The following is a 9,218-nucleotide window of genomic DNA, read 5'->3' on the forward strand; positions in this document are numbered from 1 at the left end:
CAAAATTTAAAATATGCTCTAACTTATATGTAGATATATGTAGATACATATGTAATGTCGTTACTAAATATTTTAAATACGAAATGAAATTCAAATTTAGTATAAAAATATATTTTAAATATTCTTCAAATTTCAAATATGTACCTAAAAATATCTCACTTCGCCTACCGGATCCAAAATCTTTCTTACTAAAATATATAATAAATTATGAATAAAATAGATTTTATCATTAGAATATAATGAAAAATATAGGAGTATTATCGAAAGAAACGATTAGATTTTAAACTTAAGTTCGTTTACTATTTACCCTCTTCATTAAGCCATAGCGCAGCTCACTGGTAAAGCCATTGTTTATCAGTAGCGAGGTCGAGGATTCAAATCCCAGTCGGAATAGAGTAATTATTCGATTTATATACGCTACCAGCAAGATCTGGATGGTTATTTAATCCAGATATAAACATAAATATATGAGCCGCTATATTTTAAAGTGGCAGAAGTCCACTTTTCTCCATTTCGAGAAATGTTTCGCAAAACATTAAATATAATATTTAACAGTATTTAAAAATACTGATAATATAATACAATTATTCTTTTTCTCCGAGATTCTGGACATATCGAATTAAAAGAAGTGTTTACAATTTAAGAATTAAGCCAAACAGAAATAGTGTTTTTGAAACTGAATATTGGACTTCCGCTACTTTCAAATATAACGGCTCATATACATACATATGTAATACAGGCATTGCAGAATGTGCTTAGAATTTACGTACAAGTTTGGCCATAGGTGTCACTTTGGCAGCCTGTTTTTGCAAGTATGGTTAAATATAAAATTAAATATTCATAAACCCACTTCAATGAAGTCGACCAATAAATCCCTCAACATGAGCACCCCCCCCCCTCCCTCCCCGACCCCAACGAATACAACCTGAGAGATCCGTTCGTTGGAGAACGAGACGGTTGTCCAGCAATATAAAATTTAATTAAATTAAAAGACAATTAATTTGGCGTATCGATAACTCGATTACTCGAATTGGATAATGAACCATCAGAAAATTCAAGCAATGCATTATTAAATCCATACTTTATTTTGAATTCAAATATCCAAAGTATATGAGGATGGAGCGCGTTTGTATGGGTTTGGTGCATCCGCTCTAAAATCGCCAGACAAACGAACGACAAATTAACAGAACGGAAGCTTTAAACGTAATTTTCGTTTTCTCAAATGATAGATTGCACATCATATGACGAATAACCTTTCGATGTGCACAGATGCAACTATTAAAATGGTAATTATTAAAATTGAGTTGGATCTTTCTGGCGAGTTTAATAAGGCAAGATTCGGAACTTATCGAATCTTGCCTTATTTAACTCGCCTGAAAGATCCAAATCAATTTTAATAATTACCATTTGAATAATTGCATCTGTGCAAATCGAAAGGTTACCCGTCATCTGATGTGCAATCTATTATTCGAGAAGACGAGAATTGCATTTAAAGCAGCCGTCCGTTAATCTGTCGTTCAATTTGTCTGGCGATTTTAGAGCGAATGCACCGCATCCCGGTTGTATATAGAGCAGGGTTTCCCAAACTATGTTCCGCGGCACACCAGTGTTCCGCTAAACTTGAATAGGTGTTCCGCGACAGTTTGAAAAGGTTTTATACACTACAACACATTTAAAGATCTTCTACTTCATATTGGAAGGCGAGTGATGATAACATCAACTGATGTTTATGACGTCAAATATCTATGTAGGTACAGGCGGAAGACCATATTTTCTCACACCGTGCGCATGAAAGAGATGGGGTATATTGTGTTTCCCTGACCGGCTAACATTGTATTTTGCATAGGCAAGCATTGGGGACTTAAAAATTTCCACAAATTTAAAAAATGTTATGGATCAAGACCACTTCAATCCAGATTATTTAAAATTTTGTGCGATAAAATGGGTAGTGGACACAAAGGAAAGTTTTATTATATACCGAAGTGAGATGGTTATCAAGAAGAAAAGCACTTTTAAGACTTTATGAACTTCGAAGTGAGTTATTGGTCTTCTTGAAGGCACAAAATAAATCAGGACAAAATTTTGTTGAAGTTTTAACAAATCCTTCATGGTTGCTAAAACTTGCATATCTGGCAGATATTTTTACCAAGTGCAACGAAGTTAACTTATCATTACAAGGAAAAAAAGTATTATAATTTTAATACAAGAGAAAAAAAATTGCATCATTTGATAAAAAAAATACAATTCTGCAACGAAGTCAAAGTGCAAGAATAGGCTCGACGCCACACCAGATATTAGAATGCAACTTACCAATATTGTGCCTAATATCAAAAAGATATGCAATTCAAGGACTCAAAATCATCAAAGTCATTAAGTGCTTTATTTATCCATATTTTTATGTTTATATTATATTATAGTTTTATATTTAAAAATAATTACTAAATAAATAATTTTTTTTAATAACATTTTTTTTAATTTTTACTAGTAGGCATTACCCAACCTAAAAAATAAGTCTATTGAAGAAAAAGTTTGGGAGACCTTGATATAGAGGATCGAGCACAGTTGTATCAATCCAATGTATGTACTTACGTATAATATATTGAACTTTATCGTCCATTTTCATATTGAGATTCGTTTCTAAATAAATAAAACGGAGATGGAGTTATGTAGTTCCTCGCGATTTTCCATAACGGGTAAGGTGTTCACAAGTACACACATACAAACATACGAGTACACGAGTGTATGATGAAAATGTTTCAAAAAATGATAAAAATAAAATAAAAAGCCCCACCACGCTCCGGTTGTCTTCGACGTTTTATTGCGTCAAATGTGCTGTGGGAGAGACGTCAGGAAAATATACGTGATTTGTAATATTCGAAATAGAAAATTACGAGTGTGTGTCAGAAGCGAGTTTCCGCATGCCGATTCGCATTCTGTCGGCAAGTCGAGATGGCTATATTTGAATTTCAGATAAATCCGCAACACCGACGCCGACGCCGACGTCGAATTAAATTTCTGAAGTTAACGCGTACGTACATGTACACGTGTTCCGCGCGAAATAAGAGCTGAATAATTTTGCGAAATTTCCTTTGATTTTCACACACACGAGAAGATACTGCGGTATTGTTTATAGTTAACCCGATCTTAATAAGTCAATTATGCATGCGTAACAAATAAGCACATCGAATGATTCCGATCGACACTTGCTCGACATTAATTATTTCAGTTTATATGTAAACGAAGCTTTTTTAAATGAAACTTTTGCTCGTACACAAAAAAAATTTAACGCGTGAAATAAAAAAACGAGATTGTTCGATTAATTATTTAATTAATTATTTTTTTAAGACGAATTGTATACGAGGAATACTTTTGACAATTGCGCTAAGCAATTATTGGAGTCTACAATAGAGTCTAATAATATTAAAATTTACTAGAGGAATTGTTTTTTATTATTACTAAATTATGTTCACAATACATCGCATATCTATTTTAATAGCTACTGATCTACTGATCATTTACTATTTAACGATTGTAATTTAATTTTGTTAGTAATCATAGTATTATATTATTCTATTGTTAATTTAGAGCATAATAGGAAAAATAGTTCAAAACCGATTTACAATTCTTGAGGAATTGATTTATTTTATGTTTATCATATGAACCGTTATAATTGAAAGTGTCATAAGACCACTCTTATTCATTAATTATAATGTTTTCCGTTTAACAATATTAAAAAATGTGTGGCCTGTAATACGTTTATTCTGATTTTCCGAAACTCTTTACATATTTGCACTAAAATAAGTGATAACAATTTGTAAATTACATAAGTCAAACAGAAATATGTAGTGTTTTTGGAGCTGAAAATTGAACTTCCGCCGCTTTCAAATATAACAGCTCATATATTTCTGGATAAATTCTAGCATCGTAAGATTTAAACCACAAATTAGCCTCAGTTTTAAATATTAAGTTAATTATGCTTTTATTTATGACTAGTGGTTTTACCCGGCTTCCCCGGTATTTGTAATATAAACCGCTTAAACATGGCCAATTTAATAGTAAACATTTGATTACATTTATTTGAATAGTTTTATTTTATTTAAATTTTTTTGAATATTCATTTGTTTTTATTAAATTGAACGTCATGGATTCTACGAACCAAACAAACATACATTCAAAGTCTCTTTCGAAATTACATATTAGAATGGTGGTCGAAAGATATAAACATATGCACATGATTACTGACATGGATGGTCAAGTTAACCAACAAGATTAAAAGAAGACCACTCTTTCAATGAATACTCTTATAATTATAAAAAAATATGTTCATGTAAATATGTATATCACTATCCTAATTTTAAAACCTCGTGAATCAACTTTTAGTCAAAAAATCGTTCTTAAATTTTCTTTTAGAAATATTCCAAAATCATTTCCGTGTTACCATTTAAAATCTCATTTGATCTTGATCTTATCTCAGTTGATTTCAGTGTTGAAATCATTCATCATCAAATTGGTAAACCAACCTACCCAATATTTGAATATAATTTCAAAAATCAAAATCTTGAAAATTTGTGAACACGCATACATATTTATGTACAAGCTTAAAACCGTGTGTCACCAAGGGCAACTTTTATGACACTGTGGTAAAATCATATATGTATGTACATATGTATATGAAAAAAAATCATAAATGTAAAAATAATATAAAGGTCTATAAAGCTTTCATTCTCCCTTAATGAAATATTATTTTGAATTTACGATATTTACAACCTGCGTAATCATATTTCTTTCAAATTTATTTAAAATGGAACAAAAAGTATACATAAATAAAATAAAGTAAAAATGTATGCAACCAACCAATTAGCACTAATCGTTCTGTAAACCCAACTTGTTTTGATTCTCATTTCTCCTTAAATCATTGTGCATATGTGGCAATAATTTCATACTATATGTGAAAGTATACCTTTTATACTGTAGTATACTGGAGTCTTAGGGGATTCATATTCAGAATGCTCAACATTCAATTCTGATACTTCATTATTGTTGTATAATTTTCTTCTACCTTTATTAAAAGTTTTTCGACATCTACTTCAGTGTAAAAATGCTTAATTCATCAGAAGGCAATTTTTATAATGTCAGTACGAATTCAATGTCCTGTTTTTTCACCGACTGATAATTTAACTACAGAAAGTATACTTTCACTGGGGAACACAGATTCACTGTAACACATATGCAAAAATTACGATATAACCAATATTCAAAATGAACGGCTCAAATTACGACAGCTAAAAACAAACAGTTCCTTGAAACAATCGTCAAATTTCGATCTATGTATGTACGAACCATTTCCAATTAAATAATTGAAATATTCTGAAACTCCCCGATGTAACATTCGGATCAATTAGCACTTTCAGCCTCTTTCGCAATGTTCTAGGAACGAAATGTACAGTTGCATTTTCCGATGAGCTTTCCATCCGTCCGTTTGTCTGTTTGCGTAGAGCTTGTGACGTTGCTTCGGCAATATCAACAAACGAAAGACGCCGACGGATGTGTGCTCAGCAACGTCGAATCTTGCAATAATAATTTATACGAGACAATGGAATAATATTTGACATCTAACGAGATGGCACGGACCCTCGCAAAGGAGCAAATATGTATGGATATAAAGACGCATACGTACGAACGTGTGTGCGAATCGATTCTACAATCAACACACATTTCGTATGAGGGAGTGTGTGTTTGATCTAGATGGAGTGAGCGAGAACACATCTTAGAGGCGTTTTATTAAATTCTGAGTATTTGGGAAAATCGAGGAGCGGAAATCAGCTTGATAAATACGTTAAAGCCGGGTTTGTTCCGAAAATTCGCGATTTATTCAAGAAGGCGCGTGCCCTATTCGCCATACATTCTCAGCTCTGAAGAAAGGATATTGTTCATACAATTTTAGCAATGGGTGTGACTGGAATTTTTTCCCATTTATTATTTTTTCCTACATTCTTGCACGGAGTCAATCGAGATTTAGCATAACGTAGCACAACGCAAGCAATACAATAACAACATCTATGCATATTATGTTTGTATAATATACACATGTACCACTGTTTATCTTACATACGTATAAGATATTACATATTACCAGCAATAATTCGAATAAAGTGTTGGCATATAATTCGAACAAAGTGGTCACGGATTCAAATTCCACTGGTTTCTGCTCGCCAGACCTTGGATTTGTGACTCCAGGTCGATCGTTTCCTATCAGAGTTTGCCAATTTATCTGATTTAAAAAAAATGTTTAAAAAAATGCTGCAAATTTACAAATTTGACTATATAATTTTTCTATGGATGTTAATTGATATGTATTTTCTTTGTATAATAATACTTGTTAATACTTGAAAAGAATGTATCAATAAATAAATCCTTCACAAGTCAAAAAATTAATAAATAAGGAAGAAAAATATTGAGTGATTATAAAAATCGCACCTTAAAATAATATAAAAAACCGTACTTTTAAGGAAAAAAGTAATAAAATTATCATAATAATTCATATCAAAAGTTTAAAAGTTCCTGCACATACATTTAAGTTTCATAATCATAAATTAATCGATTGACAAAATATAATATACATATGTACATACATATGTATGTAGGGTATACGAATTGAACAGGTAAAACTTTGACGTTTTCAAAAAGTATAGATTGAAATAGCATCCTCGTAAAATCTTTATTGCTAATCCCATTAACTTTACACATGGCTCATAAATAAACCACCAACTCTATGTACATATAGTGATCAATGAAGAAGTTGGATAACGTTACCCGAACCGCTTTCAAGCAGTCTTTTTTCTTGTTGTCGAACAATTGGAAATCGATCTCCTTAGTTTCAGGATTACAACGACTGATTCAAGTTGCTCCAGTCCAAGTGGCACTCTCGAATGATTAATTTCAGCACAGTTTCTTAAAATTTTGCAAATGATTTTTAGTTTTTATATGTGCTGTGCCCAATCTTTCATAATTTTTTCCAATGCAAATTTATAAAATATATAAACTTTTTAATCGAAAATCACGCATCTATAGGTATTTCAATTCATTTTTATCCCTTGACAATGTGTTTTTAAATTGCTCCGGAAGCTTTTGAAGGAGGCTGACACATTCGAAGCTATCTTATCTCTTCCACAATTTCCTTCATATTCCAGGGATACACTAGAAACAACTTTCGTTGTCTTTAATTAAAGTGAAATTTTCGCTGTAGACTCCTCGAGTCAGAATAAAATATCTCACAATTGAAATTACGAGTATAATAAAGTGATATCTATATATATACATATACATACATATATATATATATATATATATATATATATATATATATATATATATATATATATATATATATATATATATATATATATATATATATATATATATATATATATATATATATATGTATGTATGTACACAAAATTTACCAATTTATATAATTTAAGCATATCTATACAAATTCTATTTTTATTTAAACCTCGGAATTGGATCATAAATTGATAATTCTTTCAACAAAAATGCCCAAAAACCAATTACATATTGTAACGTATACTAAACAGAGCCGCCGAGTAACTGCGATCGGATTAAGACGGGTAGACTTCCTGAGAGACCGTGAGACCGGTGTAAGTGGTTTTAGGGATTAGCAACAAGCTAAGTGCATGAAAGCTAAACAATGATTGCACTTCTCATACCGTGGGAATACATATCCGAATACGTGACTATACAGTAGGTAAGCAGATTAGACGTCCTGAGAGATCTACCCCTTATAAGGCGGTACGTAGGCGATCTCATGTCATTCTGGACGGAGCAGTGACAGTGCGTGTAACTCCTGAATCATCAATAAATGCTGTGAAACGACTGTTGGCCTTTTAATTGGATCCTCCAACCACCCCTACGCAACAATATAATTACTCACGAAGTCAAATAACTGCTTTGAAATTTTTCTATAAATAAGTATCTCAAAGAAACGTATTTTGGATTTTGTTAGCAGATAAAAATGAACTTGAAAGCAAAAAATCAGATTGAACTACATATATTATCTACGTATAAGTATATTAATTATTTATGAATAATAATAAACTTTCCCGAATAGGTACTAACTAGCATATTAATTATCTGAATTGAATGAATGTATACATATGTACGTGAGAGAAATGGCAAAAGTTCAATGTTTATCTTGAAAATGACCAATTAGTGAAAATGATATAATTTTCCGGATAAGGTGTGAGGCTTTGTTTTTCCGTGGGTTTTCCGGGGGGACGTTGTATCCATCTATCTTGCACACGTGTGTGCGGTCGGAATATACTGCGCCATTCGTTCACTACACGGACCGAATTTCACAAATTCTGCAATTCGCCAGCCGAAAAATAAAATAAAAAAAAGTATCTCACCCGGGATACATTTTACGCATCATTTAATATCCGTTTCCCTTTTTGCACGGATTCCGGTTTGTAGGCAGAACAAAAAAAAGAAAAAGAAAAGAAATATATAGAAAATAATACTGTAGAAACGGACGACATTTGTTTTCGACACGGGCGTACGTTTTTAATGCTGCATTATCAAAAGGACACGAGCGCATCTCAATCTACATAAAAGGTCACTTCGAGTATGAAAGATTCACGGAATATATTTAAAAACGACTATGCATACATTCGTATGTATGTACATATGTACAGTCACCTAATATAAAACTGATATTGTTTAAAGGACTTTTTTCATTTCTATTCTTTTTCATAAAGCACAACGTCAAATTTTGCCAAAACACTCATATTACATCATATACATAAATAAATACATCAAAACCTACATATATCTTCTTCAAAGCCATATTCTTCATGGTTAAGGATATATATGTAGGTAGATGCGAATTCAATCGGACGAATGTGTTGAACATCTATATACTTCTTCCACTTGTTTTCTTTATTTAAATAACCACATAATGCTACCCTAACTACCTTACCATTTTAACATAACCACACTATGTACATGTCCAAACCATTGGATTATACATATGTATTTATGTATACGTACTAATATATTATTATTTTTGTAATTAAATATAATTAACTATTAAGCTATATCTTACATAAATAAATAGCTATAGCATGAAAAGTAACATTGAATCAACGTTTAAATATTATATAATCCAAAAATAAAACGAACCAACAGCATTAACATCTCAC

The sequence above is a fragment of the Arctopsyche grandis genome, chromosome 6, assembly GCF_051622035.1.
Source record: "Arctopsyche grandis isolate Sample6627 chromosome 6, ASM5162203v2, whole genome shotgun sequence".
NCBI lineage: Eukaryota > Metazoa > Arthropoda > Insecta > Trichoptera > Hydropsychidae > Arctopsyche > Arctopsyche grandis.